Raw genomic sequence first — 27,553 nt, forward strand, 5'->3', positions numbered from 1 at the left:
CCACATCCAACCCTAATAAAAACTCGAATAAAACCCGGATTTAAATATTTAAATATTCAAATGCCATGATTATTTTAATCATTACTAATATTAATTTTCATAACACCAATCATTATACACAACTTTTCTTACAATCCAATAATTTCCTACCATTATTAAAGAACATTTTTTTTCAATCTAAAAAATATTTATGGGATAATTGTATCACTGGTCCCTGGGGTATGGCATAATTACGAATCACTCCCTATGATTTAAAAAGTTTATGAAAGGTCTTTATGGTAAACTATAATTACAAATCGATCCCAGAAGTTAAATTCTGTTAAAAAGCTTGACAGATTCTGTTAAATTCCATGTCAGCGCCACATCAAACCAATAAGATGGCGACACGTGTCCATCTGAATAAAAAAAATATAAATTTATTAAAAAATAAATAAATAAACTTATTTATTTTTTTATTTTTTTATTTTTTTTTAAAAAAAAAAAAACAAAAAAGAGAAGGGATGGCCTGATGGTCCAAGGGTGGCCCGAAGGCCACCCCTAGGACCCCCAATGGGTAGGGGTGGCGCGCAACCACCCCCATTGGCTGGGGGCCAGCCACCCCTTCCTTTTTTGTTTTTGTTTTTGAATTTTAACTCTTTTTATTAAAAAAAATGTTTATTTGTTTTTTTTTTAATAAATTTAACATCAATCATTATACACAACTTTTTATACAATCCAATCATTTTCAATAACTTCCTACCATTAAAAAATACTTTTTTCCAATCTAAAAAATTCAATACCCAAATACAAATTTAAAAAGACTCTGAATTCTATTCAACATCCAAACACATTTTCATTGTTTCGAAATCCGTAAACAGATTCAAAATATTATTCCTATTTAAAAAATTAAACACCGGACAATTTATGCTTTTTAATAAATTATTATTAATATAAAAAAAATTAAATAAAAAAAGAAAAAACAGCCGAAACCTTACCTTAGAAGTCGGGCTTAAACATGGTTTCATCATTTGGCCCACTTCTAATTTAACCAGACCCCTTTCCACCTCCCGATTGACGGTGTAAGGGACACCCGCAAATCTTTGACATACCGTAAATAAAGGAAATCCTCAATTATCGTTGAAGGAAGTTTCAAGCTGTCACAGCCAGCTTGCACACCAAAATTTCTGGGTAACTACTGAACTTCCTTCTCACCAAAAGCGTCCATACCCTTCACTGTTTGAATATCCAAATTACCCAATCTACCCGCGACGTCGGCGGATTATCATATGTAACAGATATATTAGTTAATGGGCCGCCTTAGTAGTTTAATGGGCCTTGGGCCTTATTAGTTAGTGGCTTATTAGTTTAGTAGCCTTTAGATGGGTCTACATAAACAAGTCTAGTTAAAAGTTTTAGATATGAAAATTGGCATCTAGTCTTGAGACTGAAAATGGAGGGGGAGTACCTCAAATTACTCACGGAGGTTTTAGGCATCCTCGAATTTGCCTAATTTCAGTATAATATCATTTTCCAATTTTGTTGTTCTTCATTGTTCTTCCATTTCTTCCTCAGTTCATCATCAATTCTATTTTCATTTCATTTCCGTTTACAAATTCCATGCTTAAACCCTACAAATCAATTACAAGATAAAATACTTCTGGGCAAGGTGCTTAAAGGGGTTGGTATTGTAACAGATATATTAGTTAATGGGCCGCCTTAGTAATTTAATGGGCATTGGGCCTTATTAGTTAGTGGCCTTTACATGGGTCTATATAAACAAGTCTAGTTAAATGTCTTAGGCATAAAAACTGGCATCAAGTCTTGAGACTGAAAATGGAAGGGGAGTACCTCGAATTATTCATGGAGGTTTTAGGCATCCTCGAATTTGCCTAATTTCAGTATAATATCATTTTCCAATTTTGTTGTTCTTCATTGTTCTTCCATTCCTTCCTCAGTTCATCATCAATTCTATTTTCATTTCATTTCCGTTTACAAATTCCATGCTTAAACCCTACAAATCAGTTACAAGATAAAATACTTCTAGGCAAGGTGATTAAAGGGGTCGGTATTGTAACAGATATATTAGTTAATGGGCAGCCTTAGTAGTTTAATAGGCATTGGGCCTTATTAGTTAGTGGCCTATTGATTTAGTGGCCTTTACATGGGTCTATATAAACAAGTCTAGTTAAATGTTTTAGGCATGAAAATTGGCATCCAGTCTTGAGACTGAAAATGGAGGGGGAGTACCTCGAATTACTCACGGAGGTTTTAGGTATCCTCGAATTTGCCTAATTTCAGTATAATATCATTTTCCAATTTTGTTGTTCTTCATTGTTCTTCCATTTCTTCCTCAGATCATTGTCAATTCTATTTTCATTTCATTTCCGTTTACAAATTCCATACTTAAACCCTACAAATTAGTAACAAGATAAAATACTTGTTACATCATCATACGCCTTACTGTCCCTACTGCCACAACACCATGAGGCTCGAGATACTTGACCACCTTCCCCATTTGTACAACTCAGTTGCCCCACCCTTCTACCTTCTTGGGCCTTCGGAATGAGGGTGAAGCTTCTCCAACCTCCAACACCGTATTCCGATAACTCCAAGAACCTTTGATGACTATCCGCACTCCTTAGGGCAACGTACACAATGCTACCAACCCTATAACTCCTCTAGAATTCTCTCAACTTCTCTCCTCTAATCAACTCCACCGTATTCAGCAACCACACCACGATCGACTTGGCCAGGATCCCATAACCCAAATAAACCATTGCTCACTAACCAAAAGGCGAAATGATGATAACGCGCCCTCACGTGCCCGACTATCATCACAGAACGTCCGATAACATGAAATGATCAGATTTAAGATTGAAGCTGGAACAATAAAAGATCAATTCAAGGATCCAAAGAGTCCAAGAACTCAACTGAAATTTCATATATCAGAGAACAAAAGGAGGAGGCTATTTATAATAGCCTTTAATTAGTAACCCTAGAATCTTAGCCCTTCATCTTTCATAAAAAAAATAAATCTTAAGTTCTTAACCATCCAACTTCATTAAAAGCCACATGCTAGTCACAAGACCTTTTTAAAATACTAAAACATAATAATATAAAGCATAACATAATAATATAGAGTACTAATGAACTGGATAAAATAGACTAGGGAGCCTTCTTTGCTTTGGGCATCAGTGAATATCCTGATCTTGATAACCTTATATCTGCAGATGGTGTTGCATGTAGTGTTTTAATAGTCAGCCTAACCTTTGTTAATTTGTAGGGAATTCCGGTAATAGCAACTGATTTTCTTTTGATATATACAAATACAATTTTCAGCATTAAAGGAAACTAGTAAATAGATGGGATAGTAATTATATATTTTACTGCGCGCATGTTTACTTTTACTACTTAAATATACAAATCTTGTGTATTATGCGTTCCTTAATTCTGTACCTGATATTAGCGAGCTTGATACATTACTGAGATTTTTCAGTCACAAGGCAACGTTAAGGTTCTTTATATCATATACTGACTGAAGGAAAGGGAAAATTTATCCTGCCTATTACTTTAAAAGGAAAAGATTATCAAAATTAAAGGAAATTAAAAGAAGCGAAATCAAGAATATATGCGGTGTATGGTCCTTATTATGGATACATTGCGATACGCAACCAGTATGCAAACAAATTGTAAAAAGTCTTGTTAGTCCAACTTAACATAATCTGACTATTTACAGATGTTGGATTAGTTGCTTCAACCATCATGTACGCCTTCTACTTGAATGAAACATGCAAGAGCAACCAGTTGTGCACTGTGCCTGTCATCAACATGAAGAGGGCAGAGCTAACTTCTCATGCTGAAATAAGATGGTTGATTGAATCATGTCAAATTGATCAGTCATCCTTAATTTTTGTAGATGAGGTGTGTTCTATTTTCTAAATTCTCAATTGGGAAGCAGTTAGATATAACCTTTCATGCATTTTTGTGTACCTTGTAAATTGATCCATTTGCTGCCTCAACCCCTCAAGCCCCCCCCCCCCCAAAAAAAAAAAAGAAAAAGAAAAAGAAAAAACTAATGATCCTGAAGTTTTATCAGATTCTTTCAAGTGAAAATAATGCAGTTAACTCATTCTGGATATCATTTATTTTTCCTTTTTCTTGCCATTGAAGGTAAGGTCCTGAAATTATTGTTTTCAATTCTAGCCTACCTGTCCAACTGAAATTTTGTTATTCCTGAATTCTCAAATATTGACCAGATTGACCTGTCATATTATGACATATTTGGGAGTCTTAAGCTAGTTCTAGTGAACAGCAACAAGCTTTCAATTAAACAAGAGGTAACATTTTATTAGAAAATCTAGCTGTACTTTTACTCTTAACCATTGGAAATGAAGTATATTTGTTAGTGTGTTCCTGAAACAGGCATTAAAGGAGGCGGTAGTTGAAATCTTCAGTTGCAGAAAGGTGTACTTAATTGCTTCAGTGTGGTTGACTTTCTTGGTTTAGCTTGATATCTCCAAACATCTTGGGAATGAGAGTATACCTTCATGACGTTTTATCTCTTTTGCAGGGTGAGTCCGCATATCCTTGGGTTGAGACTGTTACTGTGGGACAGGTATAATGTTGTAATCTAGAGTATGCATCTCTTGCTTTTAGTCGTTAGTTATCTATTTGCAATTAAACTTTATTCGTGGCACCAAAATAGAAACACTGATATTATCTTTTTAGGTTTTCAGAGATATCGTTTGACTTTCCTCTTGCTGGATGATTTGAGATACTGCTGCTTAGATTAGATGGTTAGCTTAGTAGTTTGATATAATTGTGTCACCCATTCTCATAAGTCAAATAAAGTGAATCTCATGATCTTATGGGTTATCTCGTTTAGTGTAATTAGAAATTCTATTTATTTTTTGTGTAGCGGATGAGCTTTACACTGGATATTATTTTAAATTTTTGTGGGATCCGATTGCTGGAATTAGGAATAAGTTGTAGCCTAATGTGGTATTCTGGGGGGGGGGGGGGGGGGGGGGGGGGGGGGGGGCGGGGGGGCGGGGGGGGAAGTCAACTGATGCTTAAAAGTTTCAGATTCCAGAAGAAAGAGAGAGATTTGGAATTTGGAGAAGAATAGCCTGTCTAGAAATCAGAGATAATTGGGCCTATGCTTTGTTATTGGTAATGAAATTATGTTACAATTGAGAAACTGATTACATGAGTTTGAATTCTGTTACTTATACTCTTCTACAACTAATAATAGGCTATACTACCTTACATCCTGGTTACTTCAGCAAAAGGCAGCCCAAAACAACACAAAAACATTATAGAAAATGCCTTGCATCATACTTCCCATCTGACAAAAAAAAAAAAATGTCCTCAAGTTGAGCTCACCCTAAAGGCTCATTCAGACTAGCCTTAGACCTCGTTCGGACGACGCTGTCTTCACAAGATGATATTGAACACGTCGGACGTTTTGATGTGGCTTGTAAGCTTCAAATGAGATTAATCTTCTCAATCATCTCCAATGGTCCAATCTTCCCCTCTCCCCCCCCCCCCCCCCCCAAATTGGAAACCTCTCCTTAGTCAAAACAGCCCATACTAAATCTCCTTCGTCAAATTCTACAGCATGCCACTTCTTATTAGTATTTGTCTTGTATTTAGCCACAGTGTCTTGTAAATTTTGAATTGTAGCTTTGTGAACTTCTTGAATTTGAGCAAAGATCTTCAGCCTTAGTATTCACCCGCTTCAAATCAGGAATAGGTGCTAAATCCAATGGTGCATGAGGATTAGTTTCGTAGATAATAAAGAACAAACTAAAGCCAGTATTATGATTGGTAGACCTATTATAGGCAAACTCAGCTTGAAACAGCTTATGATCCTATATTTTAGATGATCACCCACCAAGCTCCTAAGCAAACCTCCCAAAGATTGATTTACCACCTCTATTTGCCCATCGGTTTGATGGCGATAGGCATTACTAACTTCAAGCTTGGTGTTAGACAACTTTCCCAAGCACCTCCAAAAGTGGCTAAGGAACTAAGCATCTCGATCAGAAACTATAGATGACAGCACTTCACAAAGTTGTCAAACCTCTCGGAAATACGATTGAGCTACATTCACAACATCTGAAGTTTTTTGGTAAGCAACAAGTGAGTCATCTTAGGCCATCTCCAGCAGTTAGAGTTAAAATAACTATCCAAAAAGCCTCAATCTCTACTTTAACCACTGGTTTTCTTAAAATCACTCCAACAATAATCTCTATTCCACACTTTATTTTATTTAAATAATATTTTTTAATATTTTTTTATTGTTTTATTTTCTTTCTCTCCCTCCTCCCTCCCTCTCTCTCTCTCTCTCTCTCCGGTCACTCCTCCTCACTGGTGGGTTCACCAGAATTCCACACCCAATCAACTTCCGGCCAAAACACTCTCTGGTCACTCCTCCTCGCCGATGGGTTCACTAGAATTCCACACCCAATTAACTTCAGGCCAAAACAACAACAAACACCGATTATCTCCAGAATTTATCAAACTCAAATTCACAAATCCAACAAGAGATTCACACACACACACACATGGCCGGAAGTTCACAACACAGCCAACACACACACAACCGAAATTACTAACGCCACTACAGAGAACACACCAAATCGGCCAACTAAGGAAGAATCCACAGAAAATCTCCTTTCGCTGGAAATCACCCTTCAACCGTTGGACGATGACCCGCGACCTGCAATCGGCGCCTCTACTCGACGGAAATCGGCTCCTCTGCCCAAAATAGGTGCCTCTGCTCGACGGAAATCGGCGCCTCTCCTCGACGGAAATCGGCACCTCTGCTCGCCGACAATCGGCGCCTCTCCTCGGTCGACCCACCTTTCTCAGATCTCCTTCTCTCCAATTCTTCTCCTTCCTTCTTCGTCGAACCCTAAGCGGGGAAGTGGGGGACATGCGGGATTGAAAGAGAGGGATTGCAGATGAGAAGTGAGCGAGCGAGAGAGAGGTTGAAGTGGGGAGATGGTGAGAGAAAGAAAAAAATATAATATAAAATAACTTAACCGATGAACAGTGAATAGCCAGTAGTGGCTATTCACTGTTGATGAAGTTAAGAAAAAAATTAAAATGACCATTCTGTTGGACGAAGAAAAAGTGATAAAAATAGTCAAATTTGACTTTTTGGTTAAAATGAAGCTTCTGCTGGAGATGGCCTTAGAAAACCAATCAACCACAACAAAGATGGAATCATTACCTTGTTGTGTCCTTGTTAACCCCAACACAAAATCCATGCTCACATTACTATATGGTTGCTCCAAAATTTGAAGTGGCATGTACAAATCAGCATTAGTAGTTGTACCTCTCCACAAACCCTGCGACCTCCTTCCGCATACTTGGACAATAAAATTGGCCTGCCGCTAACTTGAATGTCTTGTCACGCCCCATATGACCCTCATTATGCAGCTCTTTTATAATCTTCAATCTCAAACTACCCTCAGAAATACATAATTGATTTCGTTTGAAAATGAACCCTCTTGTAAAAGAATCATCTTGAAGTCATGGTGCCCCGTCGCAACCCTTGTCGTAACCTATGAGAACTATTAAAAAAGCCAGACGGGGTGCCATTCACATGTATAGAAAATCTCATAGTAGAAATACAATATTCTATCCAAGCCCTCCATTTCTCCCCAAGACCACAACCCTGAAGCAAATAGAGCAATAATTCCCAATTGACATGATCATATGCCTTCTTCAGATCCAGCTTGCACAGCACCCCAGATTCCCCCGATTGAAGTTGACTATCCAAACATTTATTAGCAATAAGCACTGAATCCAAAATTTGTCGACCTCCAATGAATGCATTATGTGTGTTGGAGAGAATCTTGCCCAATAAACCTTGGAAATAATCTTATACACCCCCCCTACCACCAAACTAATAGGGCAAAAATCTTTAACATCCACAGCACAAGTCTTTTTAGGAATCAAAGAGACAAAAGTGGCAGTAAGACTCTTCTCAAACTGTCCTTTATTATGGAATTCCGCAAACACAACCATCAGATCCTTTTTCAGTATTTCCCAACACTTCTGAAAGAAAACCATTGTGAAGCCGTCCAGACCCGGCGCCTTATCTCCATTCAATCCCTTACCACATCCCACACCTCCTTCTCCTCAAACTCTCTTTCTAACCATGTACTCTCATCCGTATCAATGGATAGGAAAGATAGACCATCCACCCTTGGTCTCTAAGAACACTGCTCAAAATACAGTTTATTGTAACAATGTACCATGTGCTTCTTCATCTACATAGGATTCTTGGACATAGCACCATTTATATTCAAAGAGTCCACATGATTGAATTTACGATGTAAATTGGCTACCCTGTGAATTTTTTTTGTGTTCTTGTCCCCCTCCTTCAACCACAAAGCTTGTGATTTCTGTCTCCAGTTCCTAAAAAAAGAGAGTTTTCTCCAACTCCTTCGACATATCTCTCTTCTTTACCCTTTCCTCCTCCACTAAGCAATGGCACTCTGCAATTATATCCAGCTCTCGAATACCCGCCAACAATTCATTCTTTTTCTTCTTCTTCCCTACATCACCAAACAGTTCCTCATTCCATTTCTTCAAATCCGCCTTCAAAGCTTTCAACTTACTAGCCAAAACGTAACTTAGTAATCCATAAGACTTAGGACAGGAAACAGATTCTCTCCATTTCAGTTGACATGGAGAGGATCCGTTTGCCATAGGACATCCACCAAGTTTTAACTTGATTAACATAACCATCAGATTTCAACCACATGTTTTCAAATTTAAAATACCTGTTCCCTCCTCTAGGCGCCCCACAGTCCAACAACAAGGGAAAGTGATCTGACAAAAGTCTTGGCAATTGCCTCTGTATCACCTCTAGAAAATGTTCTTCCACTCCGGAGATATTAAGAATCTTCAATTCTAGACCATGTTTGATCTTTTTGATTATTCGACCAAGTAAACTGACCACCTTCAAGCGGAAGATCCACCAAACTCTACATGAATATAAATTTTGAAAACTCCTCCATTGCTGTAGAATAGCCAGAAACACCTGATCTCTGGCTTGGAAATCGAACCACATTAAAATCTCCCCCAATACACCATGGCATCTTCCACCAGCTCATTAACCCAGATAACTCATCCCACAGCTCCCTCCTATCCATGTCATCATTCAATCCGTGTGCGGGCTTTGCCACAAAACCCAAACCCGAAGAGGGTTTGGGTTTAGATTTAAAAAGAGACTAGGCTCAAGTTCTCCCTAAATCCCACCTAACTAAGGTGGGCCTACGAGTCAACCCAAAATCAATGCAGCCCAACACCTCCAACCCTTCCAGAAGTAGGGGTGTAAAGCTAACCGGTTATAACCGGCCGGTAACCGGTAATCGGTAACCGTCCAATCGATTTTGTACTCGAATAGAAATAACCGGTATCCGGCTCTACCGGAGCAGTTATCGGTTTTGGAGATTATATATGCTCGGTTTTAACTGGTAAGCGGGTATATATATAAAATATTTATTTATTTAAAAAATTAATAAAATTAAACTTAGGGTTTTACTTTTACACTTTTCTAGTTTTCTTTCCCCTACGCCTCACTCTCACTCTCAACCGTCAGCCTTATTGTTTCTTCCGTTCTTCTTCATTTCTTTAGTTCTTTTCTATTTTTCTAGTCCAGATCTGGCAACCTCGTGATCTTCTTCGCCAGAGTGTGGAATATCAGCATACTTTTTCTTTCTATGATTCTATTAGCTGTTCTTTTGGTACTTCAACATGCATATGTTTAATTCTTGTCGTTAAATCCAACGTTTAACTTTTCTTTTTTCAACCACTGACACAACGTGTAACTTGAGCTTTTCCACATTTCACCACCATCTCCTTCCAAAAGTGTTTCTCATTTCTTTTGTCATATAAAAATCTCATAATTTTGTTACACTTTATTGGATTTCCCATGAAAAAAAAAAAAAACACATATTTCTCATTGCATGCCATCTGCTATGGCACTACACAATTAAGAAGCTCTGTACTCAATGTCAAGAAACTCGCAATAAATTTGATGGTACTGAGACCGGATTGTGTGGCTCGTTCTTTTACTTTTTATTTTTAAAAATTTTAAAATAAGTCCAAAAGATTCTTGAAAAACCTATTCGGTGCGGATAACCGGGTACCAACCAGTAATCGTCGGTTATTAAATATTTGGTTAATCGGTTACTTAGTTACCGGAGCCAGTTGGCAATCTTAGCTAGCCAGCTACCCTAGTTACAGTTGCCAGTTTTAACCAATAATCGATAACCATAATCGAGTTTTCGCCCCTATCTAGAAGCATCCGTAGTACCCTATCCACCTCAATTTTCACTAAATGGAGGTGGGCCTCCCATGTCATCTTCATCCCTTCTCCACGCCCATCATCGGCTTAAACTTTTCCATCCCTTTCATTTGTAAAGTTACAATTGTCGAGATCAAAGAGCACAAAACCATCAGTACACTTCACGTTACCTCGCACAGAGGACCCCTACTGAGTGTTAGAAAACTTGCTCGAAGCCTCTTCCATCGCAAGAGCACAAATTTGCGATAGCACTACCGTCGGCGGTGAACCAGACGACGAAGAACCAGTCTTGGCTTTAAAACAAGACGACACTTTGCTCAACTCGCCGGCAATGCGACTCCATTCCCGCCCTTCAAGCCCTTCTGGGAACAAAATAAGCCCTTTTTCGGCCTCCCTATGCATAAACTGCCAACTCCAAAAATCGTCCGTTCCTATTTCCACCTCTCTGAACCATAAGGACCTTCGAATCCTCCCGGAATAATTTAACAAAATCCTTGTCTTCCAGGTTTCGCAGCACAACCTCCATCATCGAAACCAACCAGTAGATACAGTAGGCACCCAACATCACTAATCAACAAAACCCCTCCTCCTTCCCTCCAGATGAGCCACCGACTCCCTTCCAACACCGATAAGACAAAATGTTTAGCCTCCACGAAAAAGCGCCTCTCTATCTCCATCTCGTGCGACACGTACCTCCACGTGCTACTCACATCATTATCGAGAAAGGTGGGTCTTCTGAGTAACTCGTGAACAACCACGAACTTATTAGAAGAATAAATGAATTGAGCTTGAACATATTATCTAACTCGGTCATAAGCTTAAGCTTGGCTTGCATTTGAAAAAAAAAAAAAAAAAAAAATTAAATGAACTTTGCTTGAACATTCAATACTCAGCTCGGCGCAACTCGATTACTACCCTAACGACAGGTTCACCACACTTAAAATACTTGAAGCTTCCTCCTTGAGACTGTTTTCCAGCACCCACACACTTTGGATTGAACTGATTGGAAGAAGGCACAGAAAACTTATCAGTTCTTGCTTGCTGTCCATCCCCAACTTTGCTACCTTTCCCAACATATGAGGAACTACCAGCCGTAGAATAGCTTTGGTACTACTGTCCAGCTCTGGAGTTGTCCTGAAGCTGCTGTCCAGACCTTGAGACACCTCGATTTTGTTGTTTTTTCCACCAGCAAAACTCGATTATAAGCCTTTGAAACTGTCCACAATGAATGCAACCCAATGATATCTTGAATAGAGGGCTTTAAGCCACTAAGATACCTTGCTACCATTTGTTCTTCACTTTTATTTAAATCAACCCTTGCTATAAGTTGATAGAATCCTTTGGTGTACTCCAGACTTGCAAATCGCTTGAGATTGTGCAAATTCTTGTACAAAGTTTGTGTATAGTTGAAAGGAAGAAATTGCTCCTTGAGATTTTTCTTTACTTTGCAGCAATCTTTAATTTTTCCTTTGCCTCTCCTTTGTCAATTCATTGGCACTTGTTGCTACCATGCGGAGGCCCTTCCTTTGGTGTCTAATAGACATCAATTTACCTTCTTCTCCTTGGAAACTTCATAGTAGTCAAATATTCTTTTGAGAGTGTTCAACCAACAACAAATTTATTGGGATTGAGACTTCATTGAAATTACGGAAGCTCGACCTTGATATTATGCTCTTATTTATGCTTATACCTCTCAACAACAGGCTTGCCCCTTTGAGGAACTTCAAAATGATTCTCAAAGTAGGTTTGGGCATCATTGGAATCATCAATCCTCACTAGAAGGTTGTAGACGTTGTACTATCTCCGTCAAGGTAGCTATTTTCCTTCTCAATTGATCCATCTCATTTCTTTGAGGCTGATTTTGTTGCTGAACATTATTCCGACCCATAGGTTGAGTTAAATTTGCTCCATTGTCAAGATTCACTGCATTTCCTCGTCCTCTACCACTTCAAGCTTGTACTCTTTGGGCCATAAACGATAGCAAGTAATACTTCATTTTAAACAAAGGTGAACAAAGAATTGATTCAAGAAAGTAGTGTTCTGTTTTGAACGAAGGAAACCAGAGATCTGATTCAAGTAGTGCTCTGTTTCAAACAAAGTAAAACAGAGATCTGATTCGTCAAGAATAATTCGAATTAGAGATGAAGGAAAAAACTCAGCTTCAACCTTTGCAGATTTTTGACACACCAGGGAGAATTAATCACAACTTGATGCTTTGATACCAAAATGATGCTCTAAAATTTTAGATTCCAGAAGAAAGAGAGAGATTTAGGGTTTGGAAAATAATAGCCTATCTAGAAATCAGAGATAATTGAGCTGATAACATCTTTGCACCACCCACCTCCACTTGAGAAAAGAAAAAGAAAAAGAGAATGAGTGAAAGTTCTAGAACTCAATTGTTTCCCCCATTCCAAAAGTGTTGGAATATATTTCCATATACTTGTGATTACAATGAAATCGATGTGATTGATAATCAAATCCTTGTCATTGATTTCCTTATTTGTATTGTATTCACCTACCACCTTTGCCCTATAAATAGAGATCATTTGTATTTTGAAGATCATCAAGAAATAAGAGCAAATAGTGGACGTAGGTGTCTAACACCGAACCACCCGTCAAGTCTCGTCTCAATTTCTCTCTTTATTCCGCTTTATGTTTAATTGTCTGTTGGATTATGAATTTCTTTATGGTATCGAAACTAGGCTAACATCAGTTTTCGATGACGTGTGTTGGGATAGTTTCTGGTACGATGTGAACAACATGTTCTTCGATGTTCTTTACGCTCCCCAAGAATACTGCAAAACAACTAAAATTAAGAGATCTTTTCAAGGGTCTCACTCTGATGCCTAAATTAGATTCTGAGATAAAAGTATACTCAATACATAAAATATCCAGTCTGTTGTTTATACTTGGGGTATGTGTCTATTTATAGGTAAAGACGTTGAGTCAAACCTGAATTGGGTTTACTATTCCTACTTAAACTAAGAGTGCCTAATATTTGATTTGGTCTATGAGTCTCATCCCCATTCAATTAGGAGTTGAACTGTTGACCATATTCTTTAAAGAGTCCTTGCTGGACCTGGATTGGAACTATTACCCCAATTCGACTTGGAATAGTATTTCCCAACAGTTACCCCCCAATTCTTTTATCCAAAGCATGCTTGGATAATAGGAATTTTGTCTCGGGAAATCCGAGCCTTGGCTTGTTTTGAGGCTTGAACAATCTTTAGCTTCCTACCTTCGAATGTCTCAGGTTTAACTGTTACACTTCATGGGGACACCAGGAGTGTGATACACCTGAGACATGCCTTTCTATCCTTATAGATACCGACCTACCTCTTATCGTCGAATTCCTTGGTGGTGCTCCCTAGTAAAAACCTGAAACCTGGAAATTACAAAACCCGAGGGTTAAATTCGATCCTCCATGCCTTCTTGGTTTTTTCTTACGGTTTTCTCCCTATCTCCAGGGATGGCTTATGCCTCCTGAAAACCTGCTAACCTGGAAACCCGGGGGTTACAGATAACCTAGAGTTGTCTCCCTTCCTTGTTTTCTCTACACGGTTGTCTCCTTGGCTTCGGAGTAGCTCTTTTGTACTTGTAAATTTGTAACCTGAGACCTAAAAACTGAGGGTTAACTGAAAACCGAGGGTCGTCTCCCTTCCTTGTTTTCTCTGCAGGGTTTTCTCCCTGGATTTGCTTTAGGAATTTCTCTCATGATTGTTTTCTCTACAAGGTTGTCTCTCTAGATTTACCTTAGGGTTTTCTCCCATGCTTGTTTTCTCTGAAGGGTTGTCTCCCTAGATTTACCTTAGGGTTTTCTCCCATCCTCTGGGCTAGGCTCCAGTCTCCTTGTTTTTCATAAGGTTTTCTCCCTGCCTCATTCCTGTAAAAGAAGTGACATCAATGAGTTCCTGATTTTTAGACCGGGAACACTCCAATGCTTAAGTCAGCTTTATTCTTTTATTCTAAATATATATATATATATATATTTCCAAAATTTGGGGAATCTTCTGTCTTTATTATAATTAATTTGAGTTAAAAAATAATAACCTAGTTCTTTGCAAACATAAATGTGAAAAATAAAAGTCTCGCCCAGAACTCCCGATGGTCCTCACTACCTAAACTAAGCCATAATCTCCTGTTACCTCAGTTCTCTACGCTTAGAACTGGCCATAGCCTTTAGCATCTCTTCCTGATTAATGAATTCTTCTACCTTATCCATCAGGCCCTGCAAGGTACTCTGTTGCGTCCAAGCCAACTTCTTCATCAAAGGCTCATCGGGTGAAATTCCTTGATAGATGGCAGCGAAGACCATATCCTTGGTTGGATTTTTAACCATTATCTTCTCTCGGTTGAAACGAGCCATAAACTCTGTGAGAGTTTCATTGCTGTGCTAATGCAATGTTAACAAGTATCCTAAGGGCTTCTTCTATGTTCGGAATGCCAGAAACTCCATCATGAATATCTTGGACAACTACTTGAATTTATCTACAAAATTTGGGGGCAGCTTCCTAAACCAATCTTGAGCATTCCCCGAAAGAGTAAGAGGGAAGGCCCGGCACGCCACTTCATCAGGTGTCCCATGAAGATGTAGATGAGCTCGAAGATTCTCCAAGTGATCAAGAGGATCCCCGTCTCTAGCATAACTCAGGATTTGAGGTACCTTGAATTTCTTGGGTAAACGGTAGTTTGCTCCTCGTATGGTGAAGGGTGAGCCTGTACTCATTAGGAGCTTGTCCACCACTATGGATTTGCTTTTGTCCTTCCTTTCAATCTCCATGTACGTGTGCCCTTCTCTCCAACTCAACAATAATTTTGCTCAAATCTCCTGCATCTTCTTGTCGGTTTCCATGAATGTCGACCCTTTCGCTCCTTTGTTCCCGGTGATTATCCTCTCAGGAACCATCTTCTTGGTGATTGTCCTCCCGATGTTCCTCCTTCCGAATATCGTGGCCGTTGGTATAGCTGTTACGCTCTTCCTCTTCATGCTCATCCCGGTTCACCTCGGGATGGGATTGTCCCGGAATTTTTTGCAACAACTCTGCATTCTGCTGTGTTAAGGCTTCGATCTGGCTACGAGCACTGCTGTGTGAGCTTGGCCTCCACCGCCTGGGGGAGGGAACGGTGGAGGCTGTGAATTGTTTTGAACTCCTGGATTTGGATGGGGCTGAATAACCAGCTCCGGCTGGACTCTGGCCTGCTGGTTGATCTGGCTTCCAGAATGTGTGTTCATGACCATGACGGATCTTTTTTTGTATGAGAAATGAATAATCTTTCCTACAAACGGCACCAAACTGTTGGAACAATTTTCAGTACGATGTGAACTGCACGTTCTTTGATGTTCTTCACGCTTTCCAAGAATACTACAAAAACAACTAAAATTAAGAGACATTTACGAGGGTCTAGCTCCGATGCATAAATTAGCTTCTGAGAGAAAAGTATGCTTAATACATAAAATAATCAATCTGTCATTTATACCTGGATATGTGCCTATTTATAGGCAAAGATGTAGAGTCAAACTTGAATTGAGTTTACTACTCCCACTTAAACTAGAAGTGCCTGATGTTTGATTTGGTTTGGGAATCCTATCTCTATTCTACTAGGAGTTGGACTGTTGACCAGATTCTTCAAAGAGTCCTTATTAGACCTAGATTGTGATTACTATCCCAATTCGACTTGGAATAGGATTTCCCAACAGAGTGGAATTTTTTTTTTTCCTCTCATCATTTTGTCTCTGATTTTCACATGATATCAAATAACAAAACAATATAAAGAGTCCATTTTTTTGGCCTACCGTTATTATTCTCCCATGGACCCATTGTCATCTTGCATCTCCGATTTGTTTCTCTAAGTATAAATCCGTTCCTCCAACCCACGCTACACGCATCTCAACAAGGCTCCATTTTGCACATGCACTAGGCTTCATTCTCACAAGCCCAGAACTTAATTCTCAGATGTTTCCAAAATCTGTCCTGCAGCCTATAAACTTCAGACTCTTTTCAAAATTGCTTTCCCACTGAAGTCACCATTATCTTGAAACTGCATGGCAGCAATTGAAAGACAACATTCATCTTTGTGACCTTATCTCCTATGCATAATCTGGCACTTGCATAACAGTATTGAATAGCCTTGCACTGAGAGCACCGGCATGGACGTGTACTAGACGGTGGCTGGCTTCGACCTCGGCCATGGCGGTCAGCCTCATGATCTCCTCCTTCGCCGCCGCATCCCTCCATTTGCGGCGAATCATGAGTCAAACAACGCAAACTAGGGCCAAGACGATGCTCTCAAACCCTAGCACTTCAGGAACCAGCATTGCCTTAGTAGCCTGCCCGAGTGTCATTCCAAAACAGAGAAACCCTAGGATTGGGATTTTGCTATATCTAGATTTGGTGGAGGTTGTGGAATTGGTGGTGCCGTACGACTAAAGTGCACAGAGGGCACAAACCGAATTTCAGGTGGTGGTGGTGGTGACGACAATAAGCATAAGGGTGTTTTGGGAGATTTTGGACAGAAAACCGACCTTAATGGTTTGGTTTTCTGTTTGTGTTCTGCTGCTGTATTTTCAGGTTGTCAGTTTTCCGTTTGTGTTCTTGGCAACGTTGGTTGCTTTCTTGTCGATTCTGTTGGAGAAAAAAAATAAAAATAAAGGAAAACCGGGGAAAAAAAGAACATTTTGGTTGAAAAATTTTAAAAACAAAATGCTCTAAAGTGGCCTATATTTGGACCATGCGGCCCATTCAGCCCCATTTTTTAAGTCATTGTTAGTCTTGTTTGATGACCCAGGTTCATTTTATGCCAATAGTTGGCCTATTTTCGGCCCAAGTTGGCCCTCATTTTCGCCCTACCATTAATTAGCCAATTTTCGGCCTATTGTTGTTAAAACTCCAGTCATCATGACCGACCCATTTCGTGTCTGTTGCGCGCTCGTGCATGTCGCACCAACAGATTTTTTTTTGTTTGCATTTGTTGCCATCGCAGAGCCATGGTGAAAACTCTTTGGGTAGTCTGAAGAGTTTCGCGTATGTGGGTCTTTGCCGACCGCGCCTGGGCCATGGCATTACTTTGCCGATCAACAATTTTCTCTTCTCTATCAGTTAGTCGTTGCACGATAGAAGATTGTATATGTTACGGGCCTGATTTGTGAGGTATGTAAAAGATAGAAAGAACTTGATAGATTGACTCTTCGAGGGGCCAAACCTCTTTTTTTACTTTGAAATTCTTCTGATAACTTTCATTGATCTCCTCTGCTAGTTAAATACTAGCCAAATTACAACAGAAATATTCCATAAATTAAACAAACGTGCATAACAGCCCACCTATTGCTGTGCACACACATACCCACTAACACCACTAAACCACCTGCTGTAACCAGGTTCCACTTCTTTAGGAGAAGATGGCAAATTGCAGCATTCTTTTAGGGAAATAACAGTTCATGCAGAACACAAAATAACAGAACACAAACATAAAACGGTAAATAAAGAAACACACACGAGCACTTTAAGTAACATAAGATGGCACCCAGCTGTCAACACGTGTCTCATGGTAAGTTAAATTGACTCCACATGTCTTCTGTTGAAAACCACGCGAACTCTCTAGACATTTCAGTTTCAGACAAGCGTGCACATAACAGTATAGGGTTGAGGAGACTCAGCAGAAAGATTTGTGTTGTTCTTTAAAGATATTGCAGCGTTTTGATGTAGTGGTGAGTCTTCTGGCGATTGTGCTACGGCGGTGGACGCATAAAGGTTGTCTTCCAAAATCTTCTTCCATTGGAAAACTAATAACCTTTTGCAATCCCCATTATTGGCAATTTGTTCCAAGAGAAATAAAGCATCAATTCTGAAAGTGAGAATATCTTACTTAATGGGATAACAATTGGGGTAGAGAGCACCCATCCATGCAAATAGTTCTATGTGGAAGAACTAAGACCTTTTCTGTGTATTTATTTCTTGATTATTATTAAAAAGACGTAAATTTATGGTTGAGGTAATCGAGGATCGAGGTTTTCTGATGCTCTTCTCTTTTCTCTTTCGAAATGATTTCTTCCTTTGACAATCAAATTCATGCAAACAAATGTTTGTATACATATATGTACATCCTCGCATACGTGTAAGCATGAAATGTCTTTAAATTTTGTTTCGGTGGAAACTGTTGGGAATTCAACCACCTTTTCTAGACATATAACATGAGAAACTGTTGTGTGCTTGCGCTGATGACTCCGTGATATAATAATACTCTAAATACATTCTGATGATTTCTGATTAATCAAGATCAATGGCTGCGATCATTCCACCGTCATATCAAATTGATTGAATATATTGATAAAAATTCAACTTTGACCTCACTTAATAATAATAACTAGTCTTGGGATGACACGAAGAATAATTGTTATTACAAAGAAACGTTTTACACATAAACACATGTATATGTATGGATGTCTGCAGGCTATCATTCATTCCAACTCTATAGTTATTATTTTAATTCTATCTTATGGTGCTCCCTTTATTTATGTACAGGATTGCTCATGCTCTACACTTATTGCTGAGAAGTTTGCACTGACTGCCCCTGAGATTTTGACTGGGCAAGGATTCAGTAGGCTTTTGGTACTTGGTGTCACTTATCTATGAAGTTTCCAATTTTTTTTTTTTTAGTTTTCCTTCATACTATATTATCTTTTAATAACTTAACTTCTGATTTTTCTGTTTTTTTCTGTTTTTCCTTTTTTTGATATATTCTACGTTATCTAGGACATATTTTGTTTCAATTAGGTATTCCTTGAAGCAACTACCGATATTTGCTCTTCCCTTAACTTCCCTCATGTTGTAGACTTTGTACTTATGCAGCACCTATATAAAACCCTGGGACCAAGAGATTTTGTACATAATAAATGTCTCAGTTAATTGATTTTACCTCCTTGAAGCATATTTTCCCTTATCAATATCTTTGATTTCAGTTTTTGGTATATACCTGTTTGCCTTCCATTGCCAAATTTTTTTTTTTTTTTATTCTTTTCTGGTCTTCCTATTTGCTTGTAGTTAGCCGGCATCCTCATAGATACTGGAAATCTAACCAACCCCCAATGTACCTCAAAAGATAAGTACATGGCTACACTATTAATCAGTGGTGCCGGTCGCTTTGGATGCAATGGTCTCTACCACATATGTATGTTCATTCTCCTCTGCAATCTGTATGGACTTTTATGGATTTTTTTTTTCTCATATCTTCTACAGCTTACCAGAGAAACAAATTATATCATTTGCAGTGAAGTACAAAATGTATGATGTGTCTGATCTCAAAATAGTTGACATCTTGCACAAGGATTTCAAGAAGTGGACAAGAGCAGGTTTGGCCTCGTGCTAACCCTTGATTTTGTTACCTAATATGGAACTAAGTTATTCTTATGTTGAAGTTAAATACTGAACTTCCAACATCGATTATTTTAAAGAATGAGTTCTACATTTTTAAAGGTGACACCCTAACTGGATCACATCAGACATTTACTAGAGAAAAGTACAAATAAGGTCTATATGTGCTGGAGATTTATATATGGCCAATAATATAGAATCTGCAGGTTCATTCTCATTTTGGTAAGTTTAATTCTAGTAGTAGTGATTAAGAAGTGTGGAGGGTGCCAACCCACCAGTAAAGCCGGAGTATTAACCGATCCGTGTGGAGACAGTGCTTTGCATAGGTTCAAAGTTTACCTGATAGGGGTGAGTACACGAAATGGCCCTGACTCATAGGGGTTCTTTGTCATAAAAAGAAAAATTAAAAAATTAAAAAAAAAAAGAAGAAGATCCAGAGTGAAGTGTGTACTATAGTTTTACAGGATTAACTATTTAGGATAAAGAGATTGATCACAAAAGCTATATTTTTTTCTAAGATGAGTGACCAAAAGGTTTGTAGAGAAGAAGATATATATATATAACGACTGAGTATCAACTATATATATGATGACCTATTTTAAGACTTATATGCTGGAATGAATCAAGTTCACAGAGGTATAAGTAGGTTGAAATATCATAATGAGGTCACATCGAGGGCCTTGATTTTTTTTTGCTTTATGATCAACTGATCAAGAATATCGACAAGTTCCAAGGATGTATGTTGTTCATTGTTAAGATTTAGCCAATAAGAAGTTTTGATAAGTTCTTATTTATTTTAATATACTTTTGAATCAAATAAACTTAGGATACGAAGGGCTAAGACAAAATATTTAGATTTTACTAGTGAAATTTGAATATAAATAAAATATTTTCAAGAACAAGCAAATCATAATGATTTTTGTCTCTATTTCCAGTCATTTTTTGATGGAGTGCAATGGATTCAGAAAAATTATTCTTATTTTTATAAACATAGCCATAGCTTTTTTCTAGGTATCTTTGATTAATTTGGTGCTTACTCTTATGAACCAATGAAATACCTATGGTTTGATATATAATAAAATTTCCATCATTTTTTACAGACAGACGAACTGGTTCGATAATAAATATTCCCGTTTTTCTCAATTCTTTAAGAGATAAATCCTTTTAGAACATCATAATATCCAGAATAGCATTGGGAAACTATATGGTTGAGAGATATTTAAAAAGATGTGCTTTTGTTAGATTGGTTCTGTAGAATCCAAGGCAATTGAAAAACTATTCTTTGTTTCTTTTTTCTTTTTGGATGAGATAAGTATTGTATTCAAAGAAAAACGACACAATGGCACAAGGGAATTGGAAAACTATTCTTTTGTCGTTCTTAGTGTTTATTAGCTGGGATCTATTAGAAGTCATGGAATTTTTAGTATTTTCAAGATTCTTGATGCAATCTTTTTGTTCAACTTCTAAAAACCTTACTCATTTTTAGGCGATTATCCTACTTCACCAGATTTGCACTTAGATAAGAATAGCTAAGATAATTGAGATCTTATCTCAAGTTGGGAGTGGAGATACTCCCGAACATCTTAGACGAATCTCAGTAGCTTTCCTTAGATTTTGCTTAAAATTATGGAATCAAGCTGCTTTATGCTTTCCTATTCATTTACACGACACAATAACTTCCCTTATCCTTTCCCTAAAATACTATTTCACATCAATGTTAGGGAAAAGAGAGAGAGAAGAGAAAGCCTTTTTTTTCAAAAAAAAAAAAAAAAAACTAAGGATAAAAGAAGCTAAAGTGCTTTCCCTAAATCTTAGGTAGCACCGTAGCTTTCTCTTGGTTTAGGGAAGGGAAGGAGAATCTATTGTATGTGGATTTTAAGGAGTTTACTGATAGTTGATGTAGGGTGATTAATCGGAGAAATAAAGTAAGAATTCAAGATGAAGAAGAAGCAAAATTAAGAAGGAAAGAAGGAAGAAACCCGAAAGAGAGAGAAAATAGGAGTCACACCTCAAGAAAAAAAAAAAATTGTTTTTTCATTCATCATCAACTACTTATTACAATAGAACATTATGCTTAAATAGGCTCATAGATTAAACTTTAACCATAACCCTAATGTAACTAACTTTGGGCCAAGAGCCAAGCCCATTATTAAATAACAAATAACCTAAGCTAATGTGACTGACTTTTGGGCTAAACTCATTATTTAATTACAAATAACTTAAAACTTTGGGTCAAGCCCATAATTTAATTCAAATAAAACTAATAATTTAAATAAAACTAAAGACCTAATTATTCTTCTCTCGTCCTGCATCATTCTCCCCTTCTTCGAAAAGAACTCGTCCTCGAGTGTATATGAGAATGCTTAAGACCAATACCAATTTGTTAACTCTGAGACGGGCTTTCCCTTTGATTCCTGAACTTTCTATTGAATATGGGATGAGAAATAATGAACATTGTTGTAAGAGGCCCAATAGGAATTGTCTTTTGTTTGTTCTTGCTTTTGTGAAAACCTGGAAGCATCCTGCAACTCAAAGCATGTGAAATAATTCGTTGACCGGCTGACCATGTCTTTTTCTCCTTTGATTGATGCTCTTTGCTTCTGACAAAAAATAACATGCTGCCACTTGTTCTGTTGTTGCTTTTGACCAGATACTTGCCTTTTGGACCATCTGAACGGTCAGGAGCCTTGTACCTCTGTCTTCTTTGACAGCCACTTGCCTCTTGGACCACCTTTATTTTCTTCTTTTTCTTCTTTCTAAACCAATCATGAAAAATAAGCTCCTTGTTCCTCGCCTGTTGAAACCAACCTAAAAAGACTCGGCCTTTTCCCTTCTCCTTAAGCCGCACGCAATAGAAACTTCTTAAATCCTTATGAGTTTCTTTCGCAATACAGTAGCAGAGCCGATGGCTATGAATATGGTGGTGGTGCAGAGCAGAAACAACTCATAGGGGGTGAATTGGTTGGGAGGACATGCTGAGTCTGTGGTAGCATAGACGAAAGACAGCCCGACAGAGATCGGCGGCCCCACGACGCTCTTGGGTGTGGCATTTGACAGGGATAGGCGGCGGCACTGTGGTGGCGAAAAGACGTAGATCTGCGGTTGGGTTTGCTGTTTTCTTGATGGTGGGTTGTTTAACGGAAGGTAGGGATTTTTTGGTTTGCCATTGGGTGGTGGTGGGTTTTGGGTCTTTGGGTGGTAACAGTGGTGATTTGGGAAGAGGCAGAGACAAAAATTCCAGTGTGATAGTGGCTTGTCGTGTCCGGATGGGTTTGTGAATGATGGTTGGAAGATTTAAGTCTTGGGTGTCTACCCGTGGGTGTGGAACGAGGGTGGGCTGTTCGGGATTTTCGGATGGGATTTCCTTTTGGCTTGGAATGGCTGAGATTGCTGATTCAGGTGGATTGGGGTGTTTGGCGGTGTGGGTATCAAGGGCGTTCAACCATAAGAAGAAATGTATTGAAAACTGAGAAGACATCAGATTTGCATTGAATGGGAAATAACCAAGAGAATTTGCTGAAAGCATCAATAAATGTAACATAATATTTATTTTCATTTGATGAAACAACGGGGGAAGGACCCCAAACATCAAAAAATAAAAGTTCTAAAGGACGAGTGCAAATTGAATTAGATGTCGAAAAAGGAAGTTGATGAGCTTTTGCTTGCTGGCAGGAAGCACAGGAAGCAGCCGACTTATTGGATAAAACTGGAAGGGAAAACTTGGATAGCACGTGCTTCATAGTGCGGAGAGCAGGATGGCCCAAGCGTTTGTGCCATTGTTCAACAGAGGTCCTTTCACCAAGAAGAGCAGTAGGAGATGGGGAATTGGTGAGGGAGGGCAGCAGCTGATATAGACCATGCTTAAGAGGACCCTGGTGGAGGATGGACTTGGTTCGGCAGTCCTTAATAACAAAAAAAGAAGAATGAAACTCAAAAAATACAGAATTGTCATGAGCAAATTTACTGACAGATAGTAAACTTTTGCATATAAAATGGACATGAAGTAAATTTTAAAGAACAAAGGAACGATGTGGACAAGAGATATGTGCAGAACCTATATGATTGATGGACAAACCTGTACCATTTCCCACACGAATCTGGTCAGAACCCGTGTATGCATCTGAGGAGATGGTGAGATTGTTCAAGTCATGAGTGAGGTGGTGAGTAGCACCTGAGTCCGGGTACCAACTATCATCAGTAGGTAGACTGGGAGAGGAGTAAAAAGCCTGCAGTGGTGACTGAGAGTCATTCTGAGAAGATTGATCAAGCCGTTGGTAGCAGGTGCTGGCATAATGGCCAAGCTTGTTGCAAATCTGGCAGATGGGTCTGGAGGAACTGGCGCCATGAAGCTGCTGGCCACGGCCACGTTGGCCAGAGGAAGGACCACGTCCACCAGGGAAGGTACTACCATAGCCACGACCATTGGGGAAACCACGACCTCGGGCAGCATTGAAGCTGCAGTCACGCTGGCCAGAGTGGCTAGTGTTGCGTGCAATTACATGAGCAGTAGCATTGGAGAGATCCGTGGTGGCTATTTGCTGCTCAAGTCGCATCTCATAAGCTAGGAGAAAGCCGTAAATGTCATCATGAGAGATGGGATCTATGCGAGTAGTTACGGAGGTAACCAAGGGATCAAACTCAGATCCAAGACCGGCCAGCAGGAAGGAAACAACCTCAAAATCATTGAGGGGTTGGCCATAGGTAGCAAGGGTATCACTGAGAGTTTTCAGTTTATGAAAATAGTCGGTGATAGATGAATTACCTTTCTTCAAGGTAGCTAGCTGGAAATGCACCTGCATGATGTGTGCATGAGCTTGGGAAGCAAACATCTTCTCCAGTGATTCCCATAGTGCACGAGAAGTGGTGCAGCCAACAGCATGGGATTCAGAATCGGATAATGTTGAGACCAGAACGCTGATGATAAGCTGGTATTTTTGGTACCAAGAGAGGTAATCCAGGTTGGCAATCATAGCAGGAGAGCTAGGAGCAGTAGTGGGATTGACAATCAGTTGAGTAGGAGCAGGAATCGTGCCATCAATGAATCCATAAACATCTTGACCATGGAGATACCCCAGAAGATGGAACTTCCAGGCCATATAGTTGTCCTTGGCTAGTTTGATTGAGGGCGAATGATTCATATGCGGAATATTGAAGATCGGAGCGGGTTGAGCAGAGGTGGAATCAACTGTAACACTAGATTCGGCCATTGAATAATGAAGGAGAAATGAGAAGAAAGAAAGAGGATAGACGTTTAGTCTTTTAGTGGCTCTGATACCATAATAGATTTATCTGAATTGTATTTCAACCGTAATCTTCACTGGTTGCTAGCACTTGTATATATAGAGAACCTGATTACAAGAGTTTGAGAAAGAGAAGGTTTCTATCTAGGAGAGTTTACATAGAGATAGGATAACACTAAAGGATAGGCTTAATTTAAACCTATTCTGATCTAAACAAATATAACCGGTTAGAGTTCTAGTCTAAGTCTAACCGGTTTGTTTTACAATTCAAACTTTAGAAGTTATCTCTTATCTTCGGTTGAAGATAAGAGACCTTTAGCGCTCGGACTCTTGTGCTTTAACAGGTCCATAGTATTGTTGTAGTGGCATAACCCGTCTGCAATTTGACGGAGCAAAAACTCTTCATGTTGGGTAAACTGTTGCGGTTGGGGGTACTGGGTATGATGGGTAGCCCCGTACTTCTCTTGCAATTTAACTTTCATCACTTCCCAATCAGAGATAGGAGGTAGACGAAGATGGTGATGATATTCTTCAATACTGTGCCACCAAATACGTGCTTCACCCTTGAGCATCATCTTTACGAAATGCACCATTTGATTTGGAGATATACCAATCCATTCAAGATAGTCTTCCAATGCATCGAGCCAATCTTGGAACGCATATGGATCCCTTCCGCCATAAAAATCTAACACATATTTGCCCCCGTATTGAGAATACCCGTAAGATCGACCACTATCCAAAGCTCCATGTGCCAATAACTCATGTTTGGATTGTTATTGGGTCTGGGTGAGGCAAAAGACAATAAATTTGTGCAAATTTAAAGGTAATGATTGGGTCTTCATGGGGTGCTGTTTTGGTGGGTTAGTTCAACGAAGGTGTGGTTTTTTTTTTTTTTTTTTTTTTTTGGGGGGGGGGGGGGGGGGGTCTGCTGGTGGTGACTTGGGTATAATTGTTGGTTGTCTTTCTTTCTCTCTCTCTTTTTTTCTTTTTTCCTTTTTTTTTTTTTTTTTTTTTTTTTTTGTTTTTTTGGTTTTGGTTTCTTGTGGGTTACGAATGGCAGGGATAGCAAGTGACAAAGGGTAAGGTAGGGAATGTGTTGGACTACTCTGGGTTGAACAAAGAGGACAAAAACCCAAGAAGAACAAGTACTGGCGGCAGATCGTGATGATCATCAATTGTTTGAGACAACAATTGATTCTGATGCTCTGATACCAATTTGATGTAGGGTGATTAATCAGAGAAATAAAGCAGAAATCAAGAGGAAGAAGAAGCAGAAATTAAGAAGGAAGAAAGCCGAGAGAGAGAGAGAGAGAGAGAGAGTGAGAGAGAGAGAGAGAGAGAGAGAGAGAGAGAGAATAGGAGTTACAACTCAAGAAACAAAACTGTTTTTTCATTCATCATCAACTACCTATTACAATAGAACATTATGCTTAAATAGGCTCATAGATTAAACCCTAATATGACTAACTTTGGGCCAAGGGCCAAGCCCTTTATTAAATAACAAATAACCTAAGCTAATGTAATTGACTTTTGGGCTAAGCTCATTATTGAATTATAAATAACTTAAAATTGTAGGTCAAGCCCATAATTTAATTTAAATAAAATTAATAATTTAAATAAAACTAAAAACCTAATTACTCTTGTCTCGTCCTGCATCAATAGTCCTCTTACATGTGGTAAGGATCATTCCGAGCAGTAAATCATATCATCTATCAGAAACTCAGGATATTAGTTAAATTGATGCAATTAAACATTTCTCACCACCTTCGACTTTAGGGATAAGAAATAATATTCCGAGCAATAAACATTTCTCAAACGTTGTCTCTACTCTTTGCCTCCCAGCTATTACATATTTCACATATTGGTTCCATTTATTAAGGGAGTTTAGGCTTACATATGAAAGTGGGTATTAGAATATGACTTGATGATGACCTATTTGTAGACCTAGACTCACACAGATAGAATCATACTACCATTACCAATGCTTTTCCTTCACACCCAAGATGCTAATTTCTAGAGTCAGTGCTAAATGTATATTGACCCATTTGCCCATGAGTTTAAGTTGTTTGGGTAAGTAGTTAGCTATCAATGTTAGTTTTGTTACATATTTGTATACTTGTTTGGCTTGAGTGGTAAGTCACTTGATCTTGGTACCTAATGAAGTATCAGGTTTAAGTTTCGTCCCCCTTGAGTGCAAATAATTTCTTGGGGCCACGTCCGAGGGCAAAAGCCTGAGCTGTATTCGACCCGTGTGAAGGGGTCGCTTTGTATGTTTATTTGTTTTTGGATTTCATATGCAATACCCATTTGTCTCTATTTTGATTATATTTTATTTAGTTGGTTCTAGACGTGAGAGGGGTTAGTTGTGGATGCTATAGTTTGCATGAAAGGTTTAGACAAAAGGTTGAGGCTCGTTACTCTCAGGTAACCTCACATACTTTTTTTTTTATAAGTAAGAAAACTTTATATATAAGCGTAAGGCGCCCCTAAGTACATCGGGAATATACACAAGAACAGCCAAAGCTAACCCATAAAAAGAAAAACTCAAACAAACACATAAGGACCAACCCTAAAACCCGCATGCAACACCCACAACACCCAGAACCACAAGAAACCCAGAGCCCAAAAAACCAAAA

General features: G+C 38.8%; 1 pseudogene; it reads left to right on the forward strand.

The window, feature by feature from the left end:
• LOC133869037 (uncharacterized) overlaps positions 1-19,672 on the forward strand; it is a 44,843-nt pseudogene extending 25,171 nt beyond the window's left edge.
• The last annotated feature ends 7,881 nt before the right edge of the window (positions 19,673-27,553 follow it).

The sequence above is a fragment of the Alnus glutinosa genome, chromosome 5, assembly GCF_958979055.1.
Source record: "Alnus glutinosa chromosome 5, dhAlnGlut1.1, whole genome shotgun sequence".
In the NCBI taxonomy this organism is placed as follows: domain Eukaryota; kingdom Viridiplantae; phylum Streptophyta; class Magnoliopsida; order Fagales; family Betulaceae; genus Alnus; species Alnus glutinosa.